Below are 26,031 nucleotides of genomic sequence, written 5' to 3' on the forward strand. Positions count from 1 at the left end.
TATATTTGGAATTCATATTGCTACTTTCTTTCAAAGAATAACCTCCCTGGGACTCATTTTCCTCATCTCCAAAATTAGAAGACAGACTAGATAGATTCTGAGGCTATGATCATATGATTCTATGATGCCATGATAAGCTATATTTCTATCTGCAAAGTAACCTTAAGATAAGAATAATTCTAAAATAACCTCAAAAATTACTACCTCAGATATGATGGTTCTTGCCATATAAGCAAGAATAGCTCAGGATTTTCATGCCAAATTGTATTTTCCTTATAGGATATGTAAATGCTGAGTTGAATTACAAAGCTATTTCATTTTTTTCTTTCTAAATCAAATGGCCCCTTTGGTAGATTTCATTAAAGAGTGATCTAAATAGAAATAGCTGGATTCATTTATACCAATTCCTTAAAAAATAATATAATCAAGTGCATTATAATTAAATAGAAAACTCTTTTTTCTCTATATTCACAGAGTTACATTGTTTAATCTTGGTTGGTCTTTATGCACAATTAATTCACATTTCAGAGTCTTTTCAGCTTATTCTGTAAATGTGCAAAATTAATAATCTCCTCAGGGTTATTGCATTTTGGGGGAGAAGCACATTTCTTTGTATTATACTAAAAAGAAGTGTTCAGCCAATGAAATCCAATGCTACTAAAAAAAGGTTCAATATTTTTATAGCATGGATACCATTTTAGTAACCTTGAAAAGTATGCTCTGATGGAAAGAACAATGGACTTAGAGGCCAAATATATAGGTTTAAGTGCTATCTTATATATTAACTGGCTGTTACTATGGACCATGTTATTACTTAGATTTTATTTTCTCATCTGCAAAATGGGAATAGTATTTAGATCACACATTTAATGGGAAAGTAAAGGAAAAGTTTTATAAATATCAAAATGCATTTAAAAGTGAGCTATTATAACTTTAGTTACCAATACAAAATCAGACACAGACCACATGGTTTTCCTTGTAGAATTAAAAAATCCATTATGCCATCAATTTTTTTTTTTTTAGTTTGGTTATATCATGATTTGAGCTCAACATATTGTTATATTTTATTTTGACATTTTGGATCTGGTTTTTGTCAGGAAAATCAACTAACATCACATGAATTCCAAATTCTTTTTCAAATTCAACTGAATTATAAAAATTGATACTAAACCATCTTCATTACAATGAAATTCAGTCTAGTTTATATTATCTTCAAGATATAAATATGGTAGCACAGAGTTTTTTTAATTATTTTGTGGGTCATAAACCTCTTTGGTAGCTTGATGAAGTCTATGGATCTTTTTTCCAGAATGTTCTTAAATAATTGAAGGAAATACTAAATTTCAGTTACAGATTAATGAAAATAAAAATGTCATTTTCTCCATTGAATTTCACAGATGCTTAAAACCTATTCACAGACAATTTTTGTACCTTGGGCTAAGAAGCCATGAAATAACCTGTCACATAACTAAAGAGTTAAAACCTGGAATCAAGACAAAGTTCTAATTACTTGTTTCTTAAGAAACTCTTTTTTTTTTTTAAATACATAATTTTCCCTGTCTCTTAATAAAGGGAGAAAAATATTGGACATAAATAACTTGAAATGGAATTTAACAGAAATCATGGGTTTACTTCTGAGGTGAAGTTAGAAGGGAAAAAAAAATCCTGTAATCATTAAATTAGAAAAGGCAGAACATGTGTAAGAGCTGGCCCAGACTCAGTTTCTCCATAGCTGTATTAACTTGGGCAAGTCACTTAATCTACAGTACTCTAAGAATAATTTTAACCTACTTCACAGAATTCTTCTGACAAAACACTGTATGAATTATCCAAGAATGTATAACTTTTTTTTTTAATTACTGAAGAATGATTAAGCAACCAAGTTTAGTTCTATCCGTATTTTATAGAGCTGTTTTAGTTCACTGCACTGGACTGATGACTGGAATGATATTTGTCCAACTATATGAATTGTTGAATTCCTTTAGAGAAGCATTTTCTAAACTTTACATAGTGAGATTCCTCTTTAAAGTTTTTCTAGGTTTCCACAACACATATTTTTCATAACACAATTTGGTTGAATATTTTCTTTTATTATATTCAAATAAAATTAAGAATTCATTAAAAATAATAATCATTTTAAAAGTAGGAAATTAGGTAGTGCAGTGAATAAAGTACTAAAATTGAATTCAGGAAGGTCTGAGTTCAAATTTGGCCTCAACTCTTACTTATTAATGCTGGGCACGTCATTTAACCCTGTTTGCCTCAGTTTCTTCATCTGCAAAATAAATTCCAGAAGGAAATGACAAATCACTCCAATATCTTTCCAAGAAAACCCCAAATGGGGTCATGAAGATTTGGACAAAAATGATTTTAAAATATTTAAAGTAAAAATCATGCAAGTATGAATACATATATATTTATTCCTAAGAAACTTTATGCTGTATTGATTTATGACTGTAAAAAAATAACAGAAAGTCACAATAGATATAGAGTTACTTTCAGCATCAGAATGACATGGATTCAAGTTCTATGAACTTGAGACCTGCTGACTGGTGATATCTAAGCAAATCACTTAACTTCTTAATGCCAAGACAATTAGCTAAACTTGCATATTACAGAACAATGGTGCATATGAACTGGCAGAAGTTTCCTCACTGTAAAATTCTTTATATTGAAGAAATCCCAAGTTCAAGAAAAATAGTAACTTTAATAATATTGGTAATGTGATGAATGATCTAATTTTGTGGCAAAAATTTTCTCAACTTCGTGTCATTGATGATAGTACTACTCATAATTCTTTTATCTAGTAATCAGTGATATTTGACCTTATAATAGCAATAACAGAAAATTATTTCAAACAAATGTCATATCATTTCATGTGATAGATAACTCTCATTTAACCCATGTCAAAATATACAAAGATTTTCATGTTTAAATACTAATTTTAAAGTATCACAAGGTAATTCTATTAACCAATCTCTTTCAGATGAAGTATAACCAAACATATTATATTTTTTCGTGACAAAAAATCTTCTAATAAAATTATTTTAAAATATCTTGGTCTCTAAAATGCAACAAGAATTGTTTTTCTTAATATGTCAGGTCTTAATATGTTTGATTTTTCTTTTCTATTAAAATTTATTACCCATAGCTACAATTAATTGTCAATTTAACTTTTTGTATTAAAATGCACATCTCAGGAATACTCATTATTAAGATTATTCAAAATATTTTAATCAATGAATATGAATTAAAGATGGAAAATTTTCATAGAAAATAAAATATGCTGCGTCATTATTATTATTATCACTGAAAATTACAATGTAATTTTTAGCTACAACACCTTTTCAAGTATTTTGAGATAAGAGAGTCAGCATGTTTTACAATAATAAAGAAGAATTTTCTGCCGTACTTTAATTTAATTGCACAATTCTGAAAAGATCTTAAACTTAATGTACTAATAATTTTTGTAACAGTTTAAAAAAATTTAAATGGCTCTTTGAATATATTTTTCAATACAAGGATTAATTATGAAGTATTCAGTATAATGTGTGAATTATCTGTGGTGTACTAAAAAGCAAAATAATATTACATTGTGATTCATTTGTTAATATATTTTTTTTATTTTTTATTTTGCAAATAATTCAATTCAATTTCAGGCAGCTGAGTTGCATAGTGGATAAAGTGATAGTCCTGGAATCAGAAGGACATGTGTTCAAAAGTAGCCTCAGGCACTTACTAGCTGTGTGACCTTTAGTAATGCACTTAACCCTGTTTGCCTTAGTTTCCTCATTTGTAAAATGAGTTGGAGAAGGAAATGTCAAATAATTTAGTATATTTGAGAAAACAAACAGAGTTTTGCAATAGAAGATGATTAGAATAACTGAACAACAAAATCCAGTACATCCAATCTAAAAGGAGCCATAATTTAAATTGTACTAGCAAAATTAAATTTCATCCTAATGTCAATTGGGCTTTTTTAGAACATTATTCAACACCACTTTCCAACATACGATTTTCATTTTTTAAAAAATGTAATTATGTCAATATATCTAAATATGACTTCAATAGGTTTTCAAAAGAACATTTCCTTAGTATCAGTTTCAATACTATATTGTGCATATATAATAAAACTAAGGAGTATAGGATTTGTTCAAAGGAAATCAGTACCTCTGTTATGATGGCTCCTGAGACCTTTTCAGGGCTGCTTTGTACCTTTGATTTCTATCTGATCAACCCAACTCTTACCTGTGGCTCCAAAAATCTATAGCATCTGCAGTGACTGCATCCTGGTTAACTGTTTTGGCAGTTAGGTTAAATCAGGTTGAGGCTAAATTTATAACTCAGTGATCTCAAACCCTTTAGGGACTTAGACCATTGTTTAGTCTAAGCTTGTGAAAACTTCCCTGGTGGAGTAGCTGAATGGAAATGATTTATTACAATAGCCATAAAAGTGGCTGAAGTAGATGCTGTGGAATCAGCTTTGTTTGACATCTGGAGGACCCTCTTTATCAATGTGCAAAAAAGAGAACAAGCTTACAATTATAGGTGACTTTAATGGCAGGGAGTCCAGGGAAAGAATGAAGTTGAAAATAGCAACAGCAATGGTCACTTACTACTAGAGACTTGTGCATCTCATGACTTTTTTATCACCAATATCATCTTCTGTTTACAGAAACACAAAAAAAGTCTTATGGAAGCACCCTGGCAGCAAACATTAGCATTTAATACACTGTATTTATAAGGAAAAGACACAGATAGGATGTGAGAATGACAAAGGTTTTATGTAGCACAGAGTGCTGGACTGATCATAGACTTATCCTCTCCAGCTAAATATTTCCATTAAACAAAAACAGCAGTTCCAAAATAAAATGACTACCAGAAAATTTAATGTCAACAGAAAAGTAGCACTTTTCTACAAGGAGCATTCATGGCTAACTTGGAGGGAAAGATCAAATAACACATGGTCAGCTCAATAAGAAGACACATAAAATTCAGTTTTATGTTGCTAGTAGCAATCAAAAGTGCTACTGAAAGCAATTTATGGGCCAAAGTCCTAAACTGCATCTTAAATACTTAGTGTTGATGGAGGCTCATTGATTAGTGATAAGGACATGATCCTGAAAAATGGACTAAACACACCCCCAATATAACATACTCACATCAAAGAAGTTGCATTGCTCTTTGAGTGAAGCAGAATTGTAGTAGCTCAAAAGAAATGTGAGATGCACAAACATCTCTTCTTCAAATGTTCACATGGACTATCTCTATCTGTGGTAGAACATTCTGTGTTTATAATGTTCTGATCAGCCACAGTTGAATACACTATTCCTTGACTCCAACAAAGTGATGTTATTTTGGTCCTTTTTGAGAATGAAGGACATTAACCAACCAATCAAATTAATATATTTAACTATAACTATTACTTCATACTCTTGCAATGATCATGAAGGTCTTCTTCCATATGGACTATTATCCTTTTCACTGTAGTATCAATTTTAGTGGAACAATGGAGTCTTTTGAATATGATTTATCAATAATCACATTAACTGTAACAAGCTGAAAGTAAAATACAATTTTTGTCATGTTGACAGAGGGTTGTTTTGTAATCAGTCTTATTCAAGCCATTCATTTGATGTGAAAGACAAGTTTTTGTATGTCTGTTAATTATAACCATTTAAATTTGTTCTAGGAAAAAGAAAAACTACCTTTTCTTTGTAACATTTCTGCAATATACATATTCAACATATTGTTTCAATTTATTAACTTTCAGCTAAATATTATACAATGTAAAAACAGTAGTCTTTTTCTGTCATCAAGAATAGTAGTTGTGAATCTCAATAATCAATACAATGGCATTATAATTTCTGGATCAACACTTTTACTTTGTAGTTCTAGGGGTTTTTGCTTGTTTGTTTTTGTTTCATTTTTGTTTTTTTTTCCTACTTAAACTGCCTCTGTCATTTTTGCTTGCATACTAGTTTCAGCTGCTTCATTAGATTTTATCACATTAATTAATTTTACAAACATAACAAAATCATATTATTTTACTAGAGAACTAGAGAAAACAAATTAAAGAATTAGATTTAAATTCTCCATGAGTATCTGCAGCCTTTCTCAAGCTACTTCAACTTGTTAAAAATGCTTTGGAGTTTAATGTATTGGAGTTATCAAAATAAATGTCATTGAGAAATAAAGTATATAATGCTTTAAACTTTTAAACAAAATTATTTAGCTTCAGGTTTATGTTCAAAAGAAGTAAGTAGCAGTAGGGCACAAGGCCTCTCTATCTTAAATCTATAGCAGTTTACTTGTGATGATGATAGAGTATACCTGCTTATAGATCAGATCGATGATCCTAATCATCTCATTAAAGCAAAGCAGAAAATCTTTTTTTTTTTTTTTTTTTTTTTAAAGAATCATTGAAAGTAACTGTGATACCTGCTTAATTATCCTGCTTTCACTCCCCACAAGTCTCCTGAATTGGATGCATGTCTAGCACAGCCACTAACAATTGGGAACAGCTTATGTTACCTTTCTAAATTTACATTCTCTTAATATGTAAATGGGAGTAATCCTTAATTTACCTGTTTCATAGAGGCAAAGTAAAATAAAAAAAAAAAAACAACTTCATCTGTCTGAATGATAGTGCCTACCAGTAACAAATAAACTTGGCCTTAATTAATTATCTATTCCAAGAACTATTGTTTCAGTAGTTGAAATAATCAGGGTACCTGCAATGTAGAGGAACAATATGATAGATGGTAGAAGCTATAGATGAAAGAAACTTTGCAAGTCCAATGAATAACTAGATAAAGTATCAGGGACTTGATGCCAATCTAGATCAGGAAGAATTCAGTTCAAATCCTACTTCTACTATGTAGTAGGTATATGACTATGGGTAAGTTTGTTTTTTGTTTTTTGTTGTTTTTTTTTAAATATCCCAGGACCTTTTCTCATCAGTAAAATAAGAATTAGAATTAGCACCTACTTCACTGTATTGTTGTAAAGATCAGATGAAACTATGTGAGAAAAGCCCTTTCCAAACCTTATAGTGTTATTATTAATGTCAGTTATTGTGAATATGTTCTCAATCTTTTCAATGAGCTTTGGATGGAAACTGATAAGAGAAGATAAATAACTTCAGTAAGCTGGAAGAAAGAGGAAAAAAGAAATAATGCTGAATCTTTGACCTACTGATACACTTCTAGTCATTTCCCAAAGTGCCACTATTTATATAGGTTCTTTTCTTTCTTTTTCTTTCACTATATAAATAATGGTACTTTTTGTTGAAATAAAGACCTTGAGGGAAAAAAAAAGTAGGGGGGTATAATTCAAGAAATTGTTGATGAAAATATGAAAGGAAATGGATTTAAGGAAGCAGCCAGAAGATAATGATGAAGAGAATCAAATGTTTAAAAGGTATGGCTGAATAAGAGTTTTAGTAAGAAAAAAGTAGAAAGGCTTTGTTCTTATGAAGGAAAAGACATGAGGAATGATTGCTTCCCAATGGATAAATTATATCTGAAGCATGGAAGAAATTAAGGGGTTAACAGCTTGAATCCGAGGCAGAGAATGAGGCTTTTAGGATTCTGTGAGAAGGTGTCAGCCAGAAACATCAATTCCAATGGAGCAGATAGAATCAGAAACCAAGCATCATGTGAGGAAAAGAAAAGAGAAAAGAGAAAAAAGAAAAGATCAGATGGGGGAGAAAAACAAGCCAAAAAAAAAAAAAAAAGACATAAGAATGAGAAAAAGCCAGAACTGAGAGGTGAAATTCAAGATCACAGAAAAGCTTGACAAAACTACAGGAAGCTAAGTCACTGTGGAGACAAGTTCTCTAGTATTCAGGAGTCTAAGACTGTCTGAGTTAGTTATTTATTGTTGTTTTTGTCTTGACTTGTTTTATTTTTGGACAGAACATAGAGATGTAATTGACAGCCAAATCCAAGCCATTATTTAAAATGAACTACCAAAAACTCATAAATTTTTTGGACTGCAAGTGGCCACTGTAGTCTAACTTATACCTGAGAAATAATCTCTTCTTGAACATTCTAAATAAGTAGGTCTCCAGCTTCCAATTAAAGAGCTCAAGAGATGAAGAAATTTATTGGAGAAGTAGCATGCAATAGTTGACAGCATGCTGAATTTGGAGTCAGAAATCCTGCACTGAAAATTCTCAAACACTTACTAGTTGGTAACATTGGGCAAGTTCCTTTACCTCTCTACCTCTCAATTCCTCATTGGTAAAGTAGGTAATTTGTACTTAATAATCACTAAGATCCTTTTCAGTTCTAAATGAATAATTCTATGGCAACTTATTGTAGTTTAGGATAATAATTACCTGGAAAAATCAAAGGTGAAGAAGGCAAAAAAAAAATTGAACTATGTAGACTTTAGCTAGAACTATAGATCTCAACAAATAAGCAAAAAAGAAATTTAGTAGGAGAGAAATAACAGGGATGATGTTCAAAGCTATAGTACCATATCTAGTAGTAAAGAAAACCTGCAGGGGAAATCATATATTCATCAGGAAGTAAATAACATTCCAAAGGCAGGACTAAACTTATGGCATCCACACAACTACAGAATATTACAAATACCTGCTATTATAATACAGAGACTGGGATAGAGATAGTATTGGAACTCACTTAAAACACAGGAATGACAAGGTCTTTGCCAGGGGAAATATGTAATTAACAGTGACCTATAAAAACAGACAAATCAACTAAAAAGTATAGAGAAGGGAGAAAATTGTCTATTTCTAGTCATCAGCCTAAATACTGTAGAGTATAGTTACTATGTAGAAAGAATTTCATGAGAGATACCTCAGATTTTGTAGACAAAAAAAATAAATAAATAAAACAGAACCAGAAACAATATTTATGAGCTCTAATCACTTACATAAACATATGTATACATTGTAAACAACAAAAAAGGTGAACTAGAAAATCTTTAACTAAGGAAACAAATTTGACATAAGGAACTCATTTAAATTTGGAGTGAAACTAAAAAATAGAAAACGACTTTGCAAGAACATGTGCCCTTATTAAAAATAAAGAGAATTAAGATGTATATGTGAATTGTTAAATTATGAAAGTATAAAATAATGAAATGAGGGCCAATATTCTCAGTTTTTGGTTACTCACTGGGAAGGATCCTCAATAGTTATGATAATGAAGTGCAGTCACACTTTAATAAGTCAAAGCAAATAGAAAAGGAAGAGATATGAGGCAAAAGAGATATTAATTGAGGTGACATGAAGGTAGGGAAAAGGGAGGTAAAGGAAAACAAACAGCATAGATCTGATGGAGGTGGAAGTTTTGGGAGGGGAAGAGCTTGAAGCCTAATTTTTGCAAGATTTTTATTGGGGAAAGAAGCATTTGGATGAATGCCTCAATGGAAATAGAAACTAAAGGTCTTTCATTTTCTTTCTTTGGTTTATTTACTATTTTATCCCCCCACCCCCAGTTATATGTGTAAAAACAAAACAAACAAACAAACAAACAAACAAAAAAACCCTTTAACATTTGTTTTTAAAACTTTGAGTTCCAGATTCCTTCCCCACTTCTTTGTCTTCCCCACAGCACCTTAATGAGAAGGCAAACAATTCCATTTAGGTTATGCATACGTAGTCATGCAAAACATTTCCATGATAATCATGTTGTGAAAGAAAACATAGATCAGCAACAACTACTACTACTACAAAAACTCTCAAGAAAAATAAAGGTTTTTTTAAATGTATTTTTCAATCTATGTTCAGACACCATCAGTACTTTCTCTGGGTATGAATAGCATTTTTAATTCTATGTCCTTAAGAGCTGCCTTAAATCATTGTACTGCTGAGAATAGTTAAGTAATTCACAGCTGATCATCTTAAATATTATTATTATTATTTTGCCCATAGTAGATTTCACTTTGTATCAACCCAAGCAAGTTATTCTGGGTTTGTCTGAGAATATCTAGCTTCCATTTCTTACAACTTGATAGTATTCCATCATAGTCATGTTTGTTCCACCATTCCTCAATTAATAGGTATCCCCTCAATTTCTAATTCTTTACTACCAGAAATATTTTTGACAAATAGGTCCCTTATATTTTTTTTTATCTCTTTTGTGATACAGATCTACTAGTAGTATTGCTGGATTAAAAGACATGTATGATTTTATAATCCTTTGGGCAAAATTCCAGATTGCTCTACAGAATGCTTGAATTAACTCATAACTCCACCAACAATACATTAATACCTCATTCTCTTCACCTACTAAATTTCAAACTCTTCAGATTTCCCCCACAAATAGAACAAATTTGCACCTCAGTGCAAACATGGACTGGTGAAAAACTAAGATGATTTACGTCAGAACACAGAGTATCCAAGAAAATTCTAAAAAAGACCCCAGGCTAGGGATCAACCAGTGTAAAGTGCAAACACCTCTGGGTTAGCTCTGCAGAAACACCAAGTGAGGACTCATAGGGAAAGCTGGTTTGTCTGGAGTCTCAACAGGAGCTACAGAAATTTTTAGCTCTGACTGTATGTGAAGTCAGGGATCTGAATCTGGGAAAATGGAGTGTCCCTCGCTGATTAGGACAGTCAAGCCAGATGTTCTGCTGAACAGCAGCCCCTAGTGGAAAAGAACCAATACTCTTCTGAGTGCAGAGGCAGAAGAGCAGAGATGCTACTGGCTGTGGGCACTTATAGGATGGGGGGTCTTTTGGTTTGGGGTTGCAGATCAGAGGAGAGAGCTGAAGAGAACCTAGAGGTACCATCCTCCCACCCTACCATTAGAGATGCCTACACTAATACTTCTCATTTAAATAAAATGAATTGTCAAAGAAGAAAGAACCCAATTGTAGAAAGTTAACTATTGAATAGGGAAGACAGGGCTTCACCTTCAGATAAGGATAGTAAAGTAAAAAAAAAAAAAGTTTCTTCTAACCTAAAGAGGAATGTTAAATGGCTCCTTGCCCAATGAGAATTTCTAGAACTCATGAGAGAATTTAAAAATCAAATGAAAGAAAGGGAGGAAAATCTAAAATAAATAAATTAATTACTAGACAAAGAAATGGATAAATGAAAGTCACTCAAGAAAAACAAAATTATCAAAAAAAAGTTAACAAACTATAAAAGAAGATAAAGTCTTAAAGAAGAAAAAGAAGTCTTAAAAAAGCTATAAAGGCCCAAGAAATTACAAAACAAAATCAAAAGAATGAAAATTAGGACAAAATGTGAAATGTAAGAAAAACAACAGATCTAGAGACCAGATTAAGATAGATAAGAATAATTAGACAACCAGAAAGCTGTGACCAACAAAAAGAGCCTTGATGAAGTAATGCAAGAAATAATCCAAGAAAATTGTCCTGGAGTGATAGAACTTGAAGGGAAAGTAGAAATAGAAAAAAAAAAATCCATCGATCACCACGTCAAAAAGATCATTTGTAGAAAACACATAGGAATATCATCATCAAATTTTGAAACCCCCAGATTAAAGAGAAAAATTTGCAAAAAACAACAACAAAAACCAATTTAAATATTTTGGAGCTACAATAAAAGACTATGGGACTAATCAGCAGCCACAATAAAAGACCACAGTACCTTTAATTATATATGTCATCAATCAAAAGAATTAGCCCTGTTGCCAAAAAGATCATTTCCAACAAAACTATCCATAATATTAAATCAAAAAATAATGAACATCCAACAAACTTGTAGATTTTCAGGACTGTCTCTTAACCAAATCCAAACTTAAGAGAAAATTTAACATATAAGAGCCAATATCAAATATTAATTTTAAAGAACTTCCATTGACAAATTATTTCTGTAATTTTTACATGGAAATGTATGCCATATGATTAAGATTAACATTAGTAATTGGGTAGCTCAAAAAAAGAAGTTTGGGGCAAAGTTGAGTATGACTTGAGTCTAAAAAACAAAGTGTTCTAAGAAAAGATAAAAATAGTAATTATATTGCACAAATGAGGTACAGAAGAAAAATAGACACAGAGGCAGTAGAGGGGGGATAAGGGCTGGTAGTTCTGAAAATCTAGTCACATCAACAATGAGTTAAATAGGCAACATTGCACACATATTCTGAAGGGTATAGCACTTTCCAAAATCTACAAAAAAAAAAAAAAAAAAAAAAAAAAGGTTAAGGGATAGAGGGAGGAGGAAGCAAAAGATAGGCAAAAAAAGGCAAGGGAGGGAGCAGGGATCCATGGGTTGGATGAAGTTAAGTAAAAGCAAAGCAAATTAAGGAGCAGGATTAAAGTAGAAGGTTAGCAGGGATAAGAAAGAAGAGATATACATAAACACTACAACAAGGATCAGGAGTAGAAGTTATTAGAAAAAACAAGGCAAGTAATCATTGGAAATTTATGTTATATCTCAGCCATATTAATACTGTTTTAGATGCATGTTTATATATGGGTAAATGAATGTGTGTGTGAGTATATATAGATATGTATATATGTAGTGCTGTATATGTGCATAAATGTTAGCGTATGTGTGTGGCTTTGTAGCTGGGTGTGAATGTAGGTATAGGTCTCTGTGTTTGTCTGTTTACACTTTTCTCTCACCTTTTACCTTGTTAATCCTCACCAATGTTTTTGCTTCTGACCAATAACTCCTTCAATCCACACCCCTCTTCATATGCCCCCTATTCTTTTCCCTTTGCCTCCATTCTGCTCTTCCTTCTAAGAGCTCCCCACCTCCTTTTTTTCTTCTTTCCCCTCCTTTTTCCCTTTTCCCTGCCAGTTCCCAATAGTGTAAGATAAATTTCTATACCCAAATATGGCTATGTTATTCCCTCTTTGATCTAAATATAATGAGAGTAAGGTTCAATAATGCTCATCCTCTCTTCCTTCACTCTACTTTAATAGACCTTTTACTTCTCTTCATGAAATTTAGTTTACCTTATTCTGATCCTCCTTTCTTTTTCTCCCAAGTACAATCCATGAAAATCAAATTATATTCATACCCTTTAAGTATGTATACTCCTTCTAATTGCATTATTAGAAAGTCAGTTTTTTCAAGAATTACACATATCTTCTCATGTAGGGTTGTAAACAAGCTAAACTTGTTGAATTATTTTTTTTCTTTCCTGTTTTTTTTTTATGCTTCCCTCACATCTTGTATTCAAAGATGTAATTTTCTGTTCAACCCTGGTCTTTCATCAGAAAAGTTTGAAAGATTCCTATTTCATCAAATAGTCATATTTTCACAGGAAAGCTTATGCCCAGTTTTGATGGGTAGTTGATTCTTGGTTACAATCTAAGTCCTTAGCTTTCTTGAATATTATATTCCAAGAATTCTGCATCTTTGATGCTGAAGCTTCTAAGTCCACTGCCCTGGGATGGCCTAGCTTACTTACACCTCCTATTCTGGGGCTGACAGTTTTTCTTTGGTGCTAGAGTGGGAGGCCTCCAAGATGGCCTGCCTTGCCCTTATACTGCTGAGCCAAGCCCAAAATGCTTGGGTTGCTGATCTGTGCCATGGCTAAGAACTTCCTGCAGACTTTCCTGGACACTATCTATGCTATGCTGCATTACCTTTTTATACAAGAGAGATAGACTTTTCATGAAGTCCTTCAAATTTATCTTGAACTGGAAATTTGTTTCACTTGATCTCTTCTGTGGCTCCAGAATCTATTCAGATGATTGGTTTATCATGTTTCCTAGAGGAAATGCAGAGACCTTAGGCAACTTCTTAACTTTTATCCACCATCTTGACTCTGTGTCCCAGATTTATCAATTTAAAAAAATTATTTTGGGGAGTTTCCATGCAATTATTATTTCCCCAAATATTTAGTACTGTATTTCTGTGAAAAATGCTTTGTATTTATATTTATATTTTTCATGGAGTTTCCCAAGTATTTTACATTTTCCATAATTATTTTTAATGCAACTTGTTTATCTCTTCCTTCTTGATTTATTGGTAACATAAAAAAACAGTAATGATTTATAGGGGAATGTTTTATATCTTATAACTTTGCTGAATTTTTAAATTGTTTTGACTAACTTTTTAGTTGACTCTTTTGGGTTCTCTAAATACACCCTCATTTCATATGGAAGAAATAGGTATTACTTTCAATTCCTTCTTATTTCTGTTTATCCCATCAATTTCATTTTCTTGTCTTTTTTGTGATGTTCTTGTTTGGTTTTCTGGAGGTCTTGGAGCAGCCTTCCTTTCAGTTGAGTAATCACTACAAAAATAGCCAGATGTTAAAGTCCAAAATCCAAATTCTTTATTGTCTCCTTGTCTGGGGCTGGGCAGCTTTCTGGAGAGCCTTCCAGACCTGTCTTGGTCTTAGTGGGGGAAGTACAGGAGGACAGGGCAGCCACCAACCACAAGGCTGATGAAGATGAAAATGAATCTATCTGTGCATGTCTCTGAGAGCTTGAGCTCCCACCTCCAGTCCACTTGTCTTTTCTGGCTCTGACTCTGGATGATTTTTCCCAGCTTATATGCTCTCCTATAAATATAAATCTTGTAGAACTATATTGAGTACTAAGTACCTGTACTGAATTAGAGAACTATTAAGCACCATGCTAAACTAGATGACCATTGTCTTATCAGTTCTACTGACTTAACACCTTGTAAGAATCCTTGTTTCAGAGTTCTGGTCCATAACATTATTCATATAGTTAGCATTTCTAGTTAAAAAAAAAAAGGTAACTCCTGAAACTTGAGACAGTGCATCCTTTATCCTGGAAACAGATTCCCCATCTTAGGAAAAGTTTAAAAGTCAAAAAACAGGCTGAGAAACTAGAAAACAAACAAACAAAAAAAAAAACTGACCTAGAAAGTAACTACGGTGGCAAGGAAAAGAAAACATACTCAGTAAAAGACAGCAAAGATAAAATTCATATATCCAAATCCTCCAAGAAAAATATGAATTGGCTTCAGGCAAGGAAGAGCTCAAAATATATTCTAAAACATCATGCAAAAGAGATAGAGGGAAAATGCTAAGGGAGATAAGATTGATGTAAGAAAATCATGGGAAAGAGAGGGAACAGCTTGGTAGAGGTGGTAGAAAAAATACTGAAGAAAAATATACCTTAAGAAATAAAATAGGAAAAATGGTAAAAGAGTTACAAAAATTTAATGAAAAGGATACTTTGAATTCAGTATTGTCCAACCTGTGGTGGGATGAGGGAGTGGGAAAGATGTACAAAATTCACCAAAGAAAAGAATTCATTAAAAATAGATTTGGTCAGATGGGAAGGGGAATACAAAAGCTCACTGAAAAAATAATTTCTTTTTTATTATTTTTTTCTGTTTATACATATTATATATATATATATATATGTATCTTATAAACACATTTATTTATGAATCATTTTGGAAGAGAAAAATCAGAACAAAAGAGAAAAACCACAAGAGGGGAAAACAACAGCTAAAAGAAATGAACATAGCATATGTTGATTTACAGTCAATTTCCATAGTTATTTTTCTAAATGCAGATGCATTTTCTATTCAAAGTTTATTGGGATTGCCTTGGAGAAAATAATTTCTTAAAAAATAGAATTGAGCAAGTGGTAGATGGCTCTATGAGACATGAAAAAGAATAAAATAAAACGAAAGAATGAAATAAAATAGACAATGTAAAATATCTTATTGAAAAAACAACTGACCTCAAAAATAGATAGAAGGGAGATAATTTAAAAATTATAAGACTCTCTGAAGATCATGATTTAAACAAAAAAAAAAGGACCTAGGCAGCCTCTTTCAAGAAATTGCCAAGGACAACTGCCTTGATATTCTAGAATCAGAAGATAAAAATTGAAAGAATTCACTAATAGCTCTTGAAAAAGATCCCAAAATAACCTCTTTCGATTAATTTAGACAAATTCCAGAATTAACTGGTTAAGAAAAAATTATTTCAAACATTCAGAAAGAAACAATTGTAGTATCATGGAGTGACAGTCAGAATAACATAAGATTTAGGAACTGCTTCATTAAAGAATTGGAGGGCTTGGAGTATGATACTCCAGAGGGCAAAAATCTAGGATTATAACTAAGAATACCAGCAAAAAAGAGTCTAATTCAAGGGTAGAGCCAAGATGGAAGAGAGTAGATACAGCTGTATCTGACCTTCTCTGACCTTTTCTCAAACCAACAGCAGATTAAGTTTCTAAACTTGTTTTGAAGTGACAGGACCAACAAATATTTGAAATACAACACATTTCCAGAAGAAGATATTTTGGCAGAACTTCAGAACATGTCTGTTTCAATCTGGCAAGGGGAGAGTCTGCTGAGTCTAGACTGCAGCATAGGGAGATCAGGGCAAGGAACTGGGGCAGGGAGCCAGAGATTTAAATAGTCTGCCCACCAGGGGATCTTCTGTGAGGCTCTTAGGCCACCCTGTCCTGGTTGCAAGTGGGTAGCTTAGCAGATTTGCTATAAAATACCCAAAAGCAAATACAAAAGGCAAACTATAAGTCACTTAGCCCTGGAATAATGGGGGGCCTGGCCACAATTACCCACCACCAAAAGTCATTCAGCAGAACTACCCCAGGGCAAACTAAAGCAGCTGATGTTCCTTTGCATTAAGAACAGACCTCAACCCTTAAAAAAGAAAATGAGCAAAAAAAAAGCAAAAAGAGCTCTGGCCATTAAAAAAAAAAAGGGAGATATAAGCTGGTTTCCAGTTCACAAAGCTTGCTTGGAAGATTTCAAAAAAAGATCTCAAAAGAGAGTTAGAAGGATAATGGGGAAAGGAAATTACATCTTTGCAAGAGGATATGGAAAAGGCAAAACAGAATTTATCTAAAGAAAACTCCTTAAAAATATATATGATGAAATGAGAAAAGCATATAACTCCTTATAAAATAGATATGAAAAAGAAAAAATTTGTTGAAAACAGGATTTGTAAAATAGAAAAAATATATATAGTGAAAAAAACAACTCAGTTAAAAATTAAATTGGTCAAATACAAAAGTAGCTAAAAAGGTAACTGAAGAAAATAATACACAAAAATTAAAATTAACTGAATGGGAGTGAATGACTCAAAAACAAAAAAAAAAATTGAAAATGTGAAATACTTCATTAGAAAAACAAAAAAAACTGGAAAATAGATTTAGGAGAGACAATCTAAGGATTATTGGACTTCCTGAAAGCCACGATGAAAAAAAGACCTTAGACATCATCCTTCAGAAAATCATCAGGGAAAAGTGCTCTGATGTTCTAGAACCAGAAAGTAAAGTAGCCATTGAAAGAATTAACCAATAACTTCCAGAAAGAGACTCCAAAATGAAAACTCTAAGGAATATTCTGGCTAAATTTCAGATCTATCAGATCAAGATAAAATACTGTAGACAGTCAGAATGAAGAAATTCAAACATCAAAGAGTAACGATCAGGATTACTTAGCAGCTTCTACCATGAAGGATCAAAAGGCCTAGAATCTGATATTATTCTGTAAGGAAAGGCAACTTGTATTACAGCCAAGAATAAACTATGCTGCTAAACTGAACATTATTATTCAGGAAAGAAGATGGACATTCAATGATACAGGTTAATTTCATTTATTTCTGATAAAAGGACCAAAGCTGAACAAAAAATTTGGTCTCCAACTATAGAACTCAAAAGAAACATAAAAAGGTAAAAAACAAACAAAAAACAAAAAACAAAAAAATTCTTGAGAACTATATCTGTTATGGATATATTTAGATAGTACAAGTATAATTTAATTTTATTGGGATAATATGAAAAAGAAACTAGAAGTAGAAAGGTGATTGTACTGGAGAAAAGTGGAAAATGGAGGTAAAATGAGGGAAATTGCATCTTATGAAGAAGCAAAGAAGACCTATTATAATTGAGGGGAAGAAGGAAGGGGGATGAGCATTATGTGAATCTTATTTTCCTCAAACTTGGCTCAAAGAGAGCATATTATACATGTTTCACAGAGAAACTTATCTCACCTTACAGGGGAGTGGGGGGGGGAAAGGAGAAAAGGAAAGGGGAGACTAATAGAAAGGAAAACAAAATTAGTAGGGGGAAGGTATAAGAAAGGGGAGAGGCTGTAAAGCAGCAGGACAGTTTAAGGAAAATAGTGTTCAGAAGCAAAATACTGGGGAGGAGACAAGGGGAAAAGAAAAAAGAAAAACATAATGGGGTAAATAAAATGACAGGATATACAGAATTAGTTATTTTAACTAATTAGTAGTTATATACAGAATGTGAATGGCATGAACTCTCCTATAAAATGGAAGCAGATAGCAGACTGGATTAAAAGTCAGAATCTTACAATCTTACAATATGTTGTTTACAAGAAATACATTTAACACAGAGTGAAACATGCAGAGTAAAAGTAAAAGGCTGGAGCAGAGTCTATTATGCTTCAGGTGATGTAAAAAAAAAAATCAGGGGTAGCCATTCTGATCTTAGATCAAGCAAAAGCACAAATACGTCTAATTAAAAGAGATAAGGAAATTATATCTTGTTAAAAGGTACCATAGATAAGGAAACCATATAAATAGTAAACATATGCACCAAGTGGTATAGCATCCATAATTCTAGAGGAGAAGTTAAGAGAACTGAAAGAAGAAATAGACATCAAAACTATACTACAAGTTGCTCTCTCAAAACTAGATGAATCGAGCTGCAAAATGAATAAAAAAGAAGGTAAAGAAGTAAATAGAATTTTAGAAAAATTAGTTTTGATAGACCTTTGGAGAAAATTGAATGGAGACAGAAGGATGTTTCCTTTTTTTCTCAGAAATTCATGAAACTTATACAAAAATTGAGCATATATTAGGCCATAAAAACTCAAAGATCAAATGCAGAAAGAGAGAAATAGTAAATGAATTTTTTTCAGCTCATGACATAATAAAAATCACATGCAATGAGAGGCTAGGGGAAAACAGAACAAAAATTAATTGGAAACTAAATAATCTAATCTTAAATAATGAATGGGTGAAACAAAAAATCATAAACACAATCAATAACTTCATCCAGAGAATGACAATAATGAGACAACATAACAAAATTTGTGGGATGCAGCCAAAGCATATTAGGGGAAATTTTATAGCTCTAGATGCTTACTTGCATAAAATAGAGAAAGAATAAATCAATGGGCTTACAACTAAAAAGATAGGGGAAAAAAGATTTAAAAACCCTGAATTAAATATCAAATTTGAAAGTCTGAAAATAAAAGAGGAGATTGATAAAATTGAAAGTAAGAAAACTATTGAATTAATAAAACCGTTGGGTTTATGAAAAAAACAGCAAAATAGATATTTAGTTAATTTGATTATAAAAAGGAAAGAAGAAAACCAAATTGCTTGTCTAAAAAATGAAAAGGGAGGAGTTTCCACCAATGAAGAGGAAATTAGAGCAATAATTAGGAGTTATTTTTTCCAACTATATGTCAATAAATTTGATAATTTAAGTGAAATGGAGGAATACCTACAAAAATATAGATTGCTCAGGTTAACAGAAGATTAAATAAATTATCTAAATAGTCCCATTTTAGAAAAAGAAATACAATAAGCTATTAATCAACTCCCTAAGAAAAAATCTCCAGGGCCAGATGGATTTACATGTGAATTCTACCAAACATTCAAAGAATAATTAATTCCAATACTATATAAACTATTTGAAAAAATGAGGAAAAAAGAAGTTCTACCAAATTCCTTTTATGACACAGATATGGTGCTGATACCTAAACCAGGGAAAGCAAAAGCAGAGAAAGAAAATTCTAGACCAATTTCTTTAATGAATATTGATGCAAAGATCTTACATAAAATATTAGCAAAGATATTACCAAAAGCCATCCCTAAAATAATTCACTATGACCAATTAGGAGTTATACTAGGGATAAAGAGCTGGTACAATATTAGGAAAAGTATTAACATAAATGACTATATTAATAACCAAACATACAAAAATCATGATTATCTCAATAGTTGCAGAAAAAGCATTTGATAAAATCCAACATCAATTCCTATTAAAAAACACTAGAGAGTATAAAAATAAATGGGCTTTTCCTTGAAATTATCAGTAACATCTATTTAAAATCATTAGCAACCATCATATGTAATGGGGACAATAGAACAGTTCCCAATAAGATCAGGATGAAACAAGGCTGTGCCAGACCTAAAACTGTAATATAAAGCAGTGGTTATCAAAACCATTTGGTACTGGCTATCTATCAGTGGAACAGGTTAGGTTCACAGGACAAAATAGTCAATGACTATAGCAATCTAGTGTTTGACAAAACCAAAGACCCCAGTTTTTGGGATAAGAACTCACTATGTGATAAAAACTGCTGGGAAAATTGGAAACTAGTATGACAGAAACTAGGCATTGACCCACACCTAATACCATATACTAAGATAAGGTCAAAATGGGTTCATGATTTAGACATAAAGAGTGATAGTATCAGCAAATTTGAGGAACATAGGATAGTTTACATCTCAGATCTGTGGAGAAGGAAGAAATTTGTGACCAAAGAAGAACTGGAACTCATTATTGAACATCAAATGGATAATTTTGATTATATCAAGTTATATTGTTTTTTGTACAAACAAAACTAATGCAGACAAAATTAGAAGGGAAGCAATAAATTGGGAAAATGTCATTTTCACTCTTTTTGTTGTTGTTTGCTTGCATTTTGTTTTCTTTCTTTTATTTTGATCTGATTGTTTTTGTGCAGCAAGATAATTATATAAATGTGTATACATATATTGCATTTAACATATATTTTAACATGTTTAAAATATATTACATTACTTGCCATCTAGGGGAGTGGGAGAAGGAAGGGTAGGGAAACCTGAAACACAAGGTTTTTCAAAAGTTAATGTTGAAAAATTATCCATGCATTTATTTTGAAAATAAAAAGCTTTAATAAAAAATGAATCTAATTCTTCAAAGGGCAAATGAATATACTATGAAATAGAGGATTTTCGAGCATTCTTGATTAAAAAAAAAGAACCAAATAGAAAAAGAACCAAGATTCAAGAGAAGCATGAACAGGTAAACAAGTTTTCTGAGCAGTTTTCCTTGATAATTTTTGAAGGATTGTATCTAGGCTCTTTTATGATCATGATTTCCCCTTCTGTCTGTCCCACTGAGAGATACAGTTCTCAAAAGTTCCGGATATTGTTTCCTCATCTAGGGAAAATAAACATTTAACCTTTGGTCTGCCCTGTCATTATAGTAGCTTTTGATGGTCAAGGTTCTTTTCTCTTTTTTGCTTATTTTCTTTCCTTTTCTTTTGGTATTTCCTCTTTTTTTTTTTTAACTTTTAAGGTGGAGTTCTGCTCCTGGGGTAAAGGGGGCATTCTCCCAAGTTTCCAATGCAGCTCTGAGCCTTGGTTTTGAACACAGAAACCCCTTTTATTTGCAGGAGGTAGCTTTGCCTGTCTTTCCAGGAAACATCCTGGTTTCCCAGAGTTTGCCTTCTGAGTTGGTACTGGAAAGAAGAACCTCACTGCTTTTCTGCTGAGCCAGGACTGAGAGTCTTAGTTGCTGATATACTGTGATCTCTCACTGGCTTTCCCAGACTCCTTCTGATCTGGGATAAACACCCTTTTCACTCCAGTGAGACTGATCTTTCTTGAATTTTTTCAGTTTATCTTTACCTGGAGAATGGTTTCATAACATCAGACTATTTTCAGAAGCTTGGTTTCATTCAGTTTTTGAGGGAAACATTTCTACTGTACTATTATAAGTCTCCTATTTAGTTATGATGTCTCAAGTCTGTCTCTCCTCACTTTCTGAATATATTTTCTACTAGGCTTTTCTTCTATCACAGGTCTAAGCCTATTATCACTCCCTTTTGAATGAAATTTTGTGGTTTATTGACTATTCTTTGTGATTCAAAAGGAATTCACAACTTTGTCATAACCACATATATCATTAAGCTTCATGTGTTGATCCAGAAAAAATTTTTCTTTTAGCTATTATTCACATATGATTTTGTCTCCTATGTGTGAACCTAATTTACACAGGAAATGTTTTTGCCTTAAAATAGTTTTTACCTGTACCTCTTAGAAACTATGAAGTTTAAATGAGACCGTTTCCAATCTGCAGTTACCAGGCAAAATTCTAAAACTTGGCCTCAGGTATATTGGAGTTAAATAGATTATACAGGGTTGTAAGCATCAGAAGCAGGATTTCAATCTTGCTCTAACCTTCTCCACCCCATTTTCTATGCACTAAATCTTCATGTGTTCTATAAATGCTAGTTATTATTATTCATATTAAAAAAAACATTCTAACCTGATGGTGAGTCTTTATGCTCTCTATTCTTCTTATAATTGTTTTTTAGTTCTGTTTTTCTTAAATAATGCTTATTTTCCCTAGCTAGTTCTTCTGTAGCCAGATACTTTTAAAAACAAAGGCAGAAGAAACAGCAAAATAGATACATGTATGCTCTCTAGTCCTCTGTACCCATATTAAGGCTGACTGTCTTAGAAAAGGGTGTTTGTATTGCCCTGCTTTCACAAAGAAATAAAATAGTTTATTTTCATTCCTTCAGAAAAGTATTTAATAAATATTTTTGATAATGGTCTCTTTCTCATTATATTTTCAAAAATATCAGGACTAAGAACTCAGCTGACTTTCAGATATGACATGACTGTTACTCTGACCTGTAGAGCATCTCACTGTCACGTGGGAGTTTTCTCTGTAACACTTCCCCACTACCGCGGGGAAAACTATGAGAGGGTTAAGACAACAGGAATCATTTTAACAATCCCCAGCCACTTAAAAAGCCCTTCAATCCAGACTTTTCATCCTTTTTTCCTCTTTGCAAGAGTTCTTGTCAAGTTGCATTAGATGTGAATAACACAAAGACTTAAAGACATACCCTCCGGTTAAATAAGAAAACCTAACAGTTTTCTGGAGCAGGCAGGATTAATCACACATAATAATTATACAAAGTGATAACACACTTATTATGAGAGCACATAAACACCATTAAACAAACAGTGGCAGCAACCTCTAGGAAAGAGGAAAATAAACATTAATTGTTGGTAGTGAGAGGAGGGAAAGATATCCAAAAATGCAAATCCAAATATCCACTTACTAAACAGTCTACATTATAAGGTTCCTTTAATTTCTGTTACTTCTGGCTCCTAAATCAGCCTTCCTTTTTGTCCTTGAAGTATGTATGGGAGAAAGATTGATATTTGACCCTGGCATTGTTAAACTGGCAGAATAAAGCAGGGGAGATTGTCCAAGCCCCATGTTTCCATTTTCATTTCTTTAGTTTTAAATGTCTTCTGATGTCAGAAGAAAGTAAGACTGCACCAAAGAACACCACAAAATAGATTCAGATGTATGCGTCGATTTTAATATTGTTCTTCTTGATCCAAGAGCTACATCTACTGAACCATAATAAAGTTCACTTGATGAGGCTGTATGATTGACCTTCTCATTGCAGTGTATTATGGGGAAAGAGGTTTTACTGTGTAACTTTTTCCTGTGAATGATGGAATGCTCAGAAAGCAATTGGAGATGCACAGCAGTGAGAAATAGAGAAAATGCTTATTTTATTTTTTTCCCTAAAAGTATAATCAGAACAGTCACTTAAATTCTTTTATTCTATGACATCCATTTCCCAACACTTTATGCTTTATATTACTTCTTCATGTCATGACACGACTCTCTGCAATTACCCTTCTGTACAGTCAGATACTTTGAGTTATATCAAAGTTTGCCCCTAACCAATGGTTGGTCTCATAGGTATTTCATGTATGGAGAATTATATGGCTGAAAACTCATGAATAACCACAGACTGTCTTCACCAATGAACACTGAAGGACTTTATCACCTCTCCAGTCATGGATTTTTTTTATTGATACCTTTATGTTCTCCCCACCCCTCAAAAGAGTTCTCTGGTTTTATGAAATAACTAAGAGAGGTAGTACCTCCCATCACAGAATACTTTACAAGGTATGAAATAACTCCTTCCTACAAAAATTAAATAAACATTTTTAAAAGATTATACTTATTCTTATTGCTCATAAAGTTTTCTTTGTCCCAACTGCTCTTTTACTAACTGCTTCTATGTTGTAGCAAGGAGACAGGGCTAGGAATAGAAAATTTGGTAACACTGGAAAGAATATTTGAGGTGCTTTCTGTATGATAATGTGATATTTTTAATCTTCTTAATGACTAACTTTTTTAAACAGCCATCATAGTAATGTGATTGTGACATTCTCAGCATGAGCAGTAGCACATTAAAAGCTGTCCTCCATCTTGGTGTGATTACCTATCTCCCGTCCCTTGCATTGACATTTTTACTGTTTGCCTATTGTCGAACTACAGAGTCTGGGATCATTAAATACATAAAAGGCTCAGAGATCTATATTTTACCTTTGTGTCAAATATTTACATGTCATGCGTAGAGCCTCACAAAGGAATTGTTGTGATTAGTTGCCAAGAAATATCAAGAATCAAACGCAATTGTTAGTGTTTAAAGGTTTTCCTGTTTATTTCTGCAAATACAGAGGATAAACACTGTCAATTCAAAGTAAACTCTAGAGTATATATTACTTTTATAGATGATAGTCCTTTAAACTCTTCCATTGTTGAAAACGCATGCCACACTGCTAAGTTTTTCAGCCAACCCTTTGTGGTTAATGGTGCCATGTGTGAAGAATCAAGCAACTGCCTTGCCCTCCGGCCACTTAGCAACTAATTAGAAACTTACATTAACCAGGCAAGCCTTATGGAGACTTATAAGTGAGGAGAATAAACCTAAACAGGCAAACACAAACCTGGTTAACATCTTTGAAGGGAGAACATTGTAAGTTTCATATTTGGGATAAACAGAAAAACAACACACAATAATCAGAGTTTAGAGGCTGGAGGAATGAGAAAATAATTCAATTTAGTTACTATAAGCTACTGTTTTAAGGATCTTGATTATTGAGTGATGTTCAGGAGATTTTGATTTAAGGCAGCCATTTGTTTCATTCCCTTGAGAACTATTTTCTAGTAATAGCCTCCTTGCCAAATAATCTTTCCCTGATTCCCACTGATATGATTAAGAAGTTAATTTCATTTAATGATGAATCCCAGTTGCATGAGAACCTCTATCTAGTATATATAATTATTATTTTTATCCTTTTATTTGTTAAAAATATAAAATGAAACAGGCTATGGAATTTTCTCTAATCCATGATTTATGTTCTCTTCATATGGGAATCAACAGACAAAAATGAACAAAACTGTCTTTGGTAAAGTTTATGCCATTTCATCTTTTCTAAATTAATCTTTTTGCATTAGTGATTGTGCTAGGAACTCTGCATTGTAATTAGGTATATGAGCATAGTCATCTTCTTGATGAAGAAACTAAGAGGTTAAGTAACTTGGCCCTATTCTTTATTTTTCTAAATGTAGGCCCTTTATTCCATCCCTCTGTTTCTCCTTCAGGCACTAGCCTTTTGGATTTTTTTTTCTCTCATCATTTTTTTTTAAATTTCCCTTTTCTCTACTGACTCATTCAGTGCTGCCTACAAGAATTCCCAATTCTCCTCTATCCTTAAAAAACAAACGAACAAACAAAAAACCTTTTCACTTGACCGTATCATTTCAAGCTATTTTTCTATATCTACCTTCCCTCTTACAGCAAAACTTTTTGAAAAATTCATCTACATTCACAACTCTACTTTCTAACTCCCACTAATTTTACAACCACTTATGATCTGATACCCATCCTTTGGATTTCACCAAAGCTACTATCTCTAATATCCATTTGAAAATTAGGAGCAAAGCCCAGAGAGGAGTTAAGGAGTAGTCATTAATGATCAGTTTATTCCTAAAACCAATGGCTTATTCTCAGTTCTCATCTTTCTTGACCTATCTTCAGTGTTTAGCACTATGAAACACATCTTCCTTTTGGATACTTCCTCTTTACCGGACATTCACAAAATTAGACTGTCACTGATCTATTCCTACCTGTATTTTCAGTTTTTATCTTCTATTGCCCATAACTGTGTACACTGTCCTTTACACCTGAAATTCTCTCCCTCTTTCCCTTAGTCTCTTAGAACACCTTTCTCCCTAACAAGGTAAGCTTGA

General features: G+C 32.5%; 1 pseudogene; it reads left to right on the forward strand.

Annotated features, from left to right (window-relative positions):
* Positions 1-26,031, forward strand: part of LOC100918275 — a 136,565-nt pseudogene that overhangs the window by 60,597 nt on the left and 49,937 nt on the right.

This window comes from Sarcophilus harrisii, chromosome 3 (assembly GCF_902635505.1).
Source record: "Sarcophilus harrisii chromosome 3, mSarHar1.11, whole genome shotgun sequence".
NCBI lineage: Eukaryota > Metazoa > Chordata > Mammalia > Dasyuromorphia > Dasyuridae > Sarcophilus > Sarcophilus harrisii.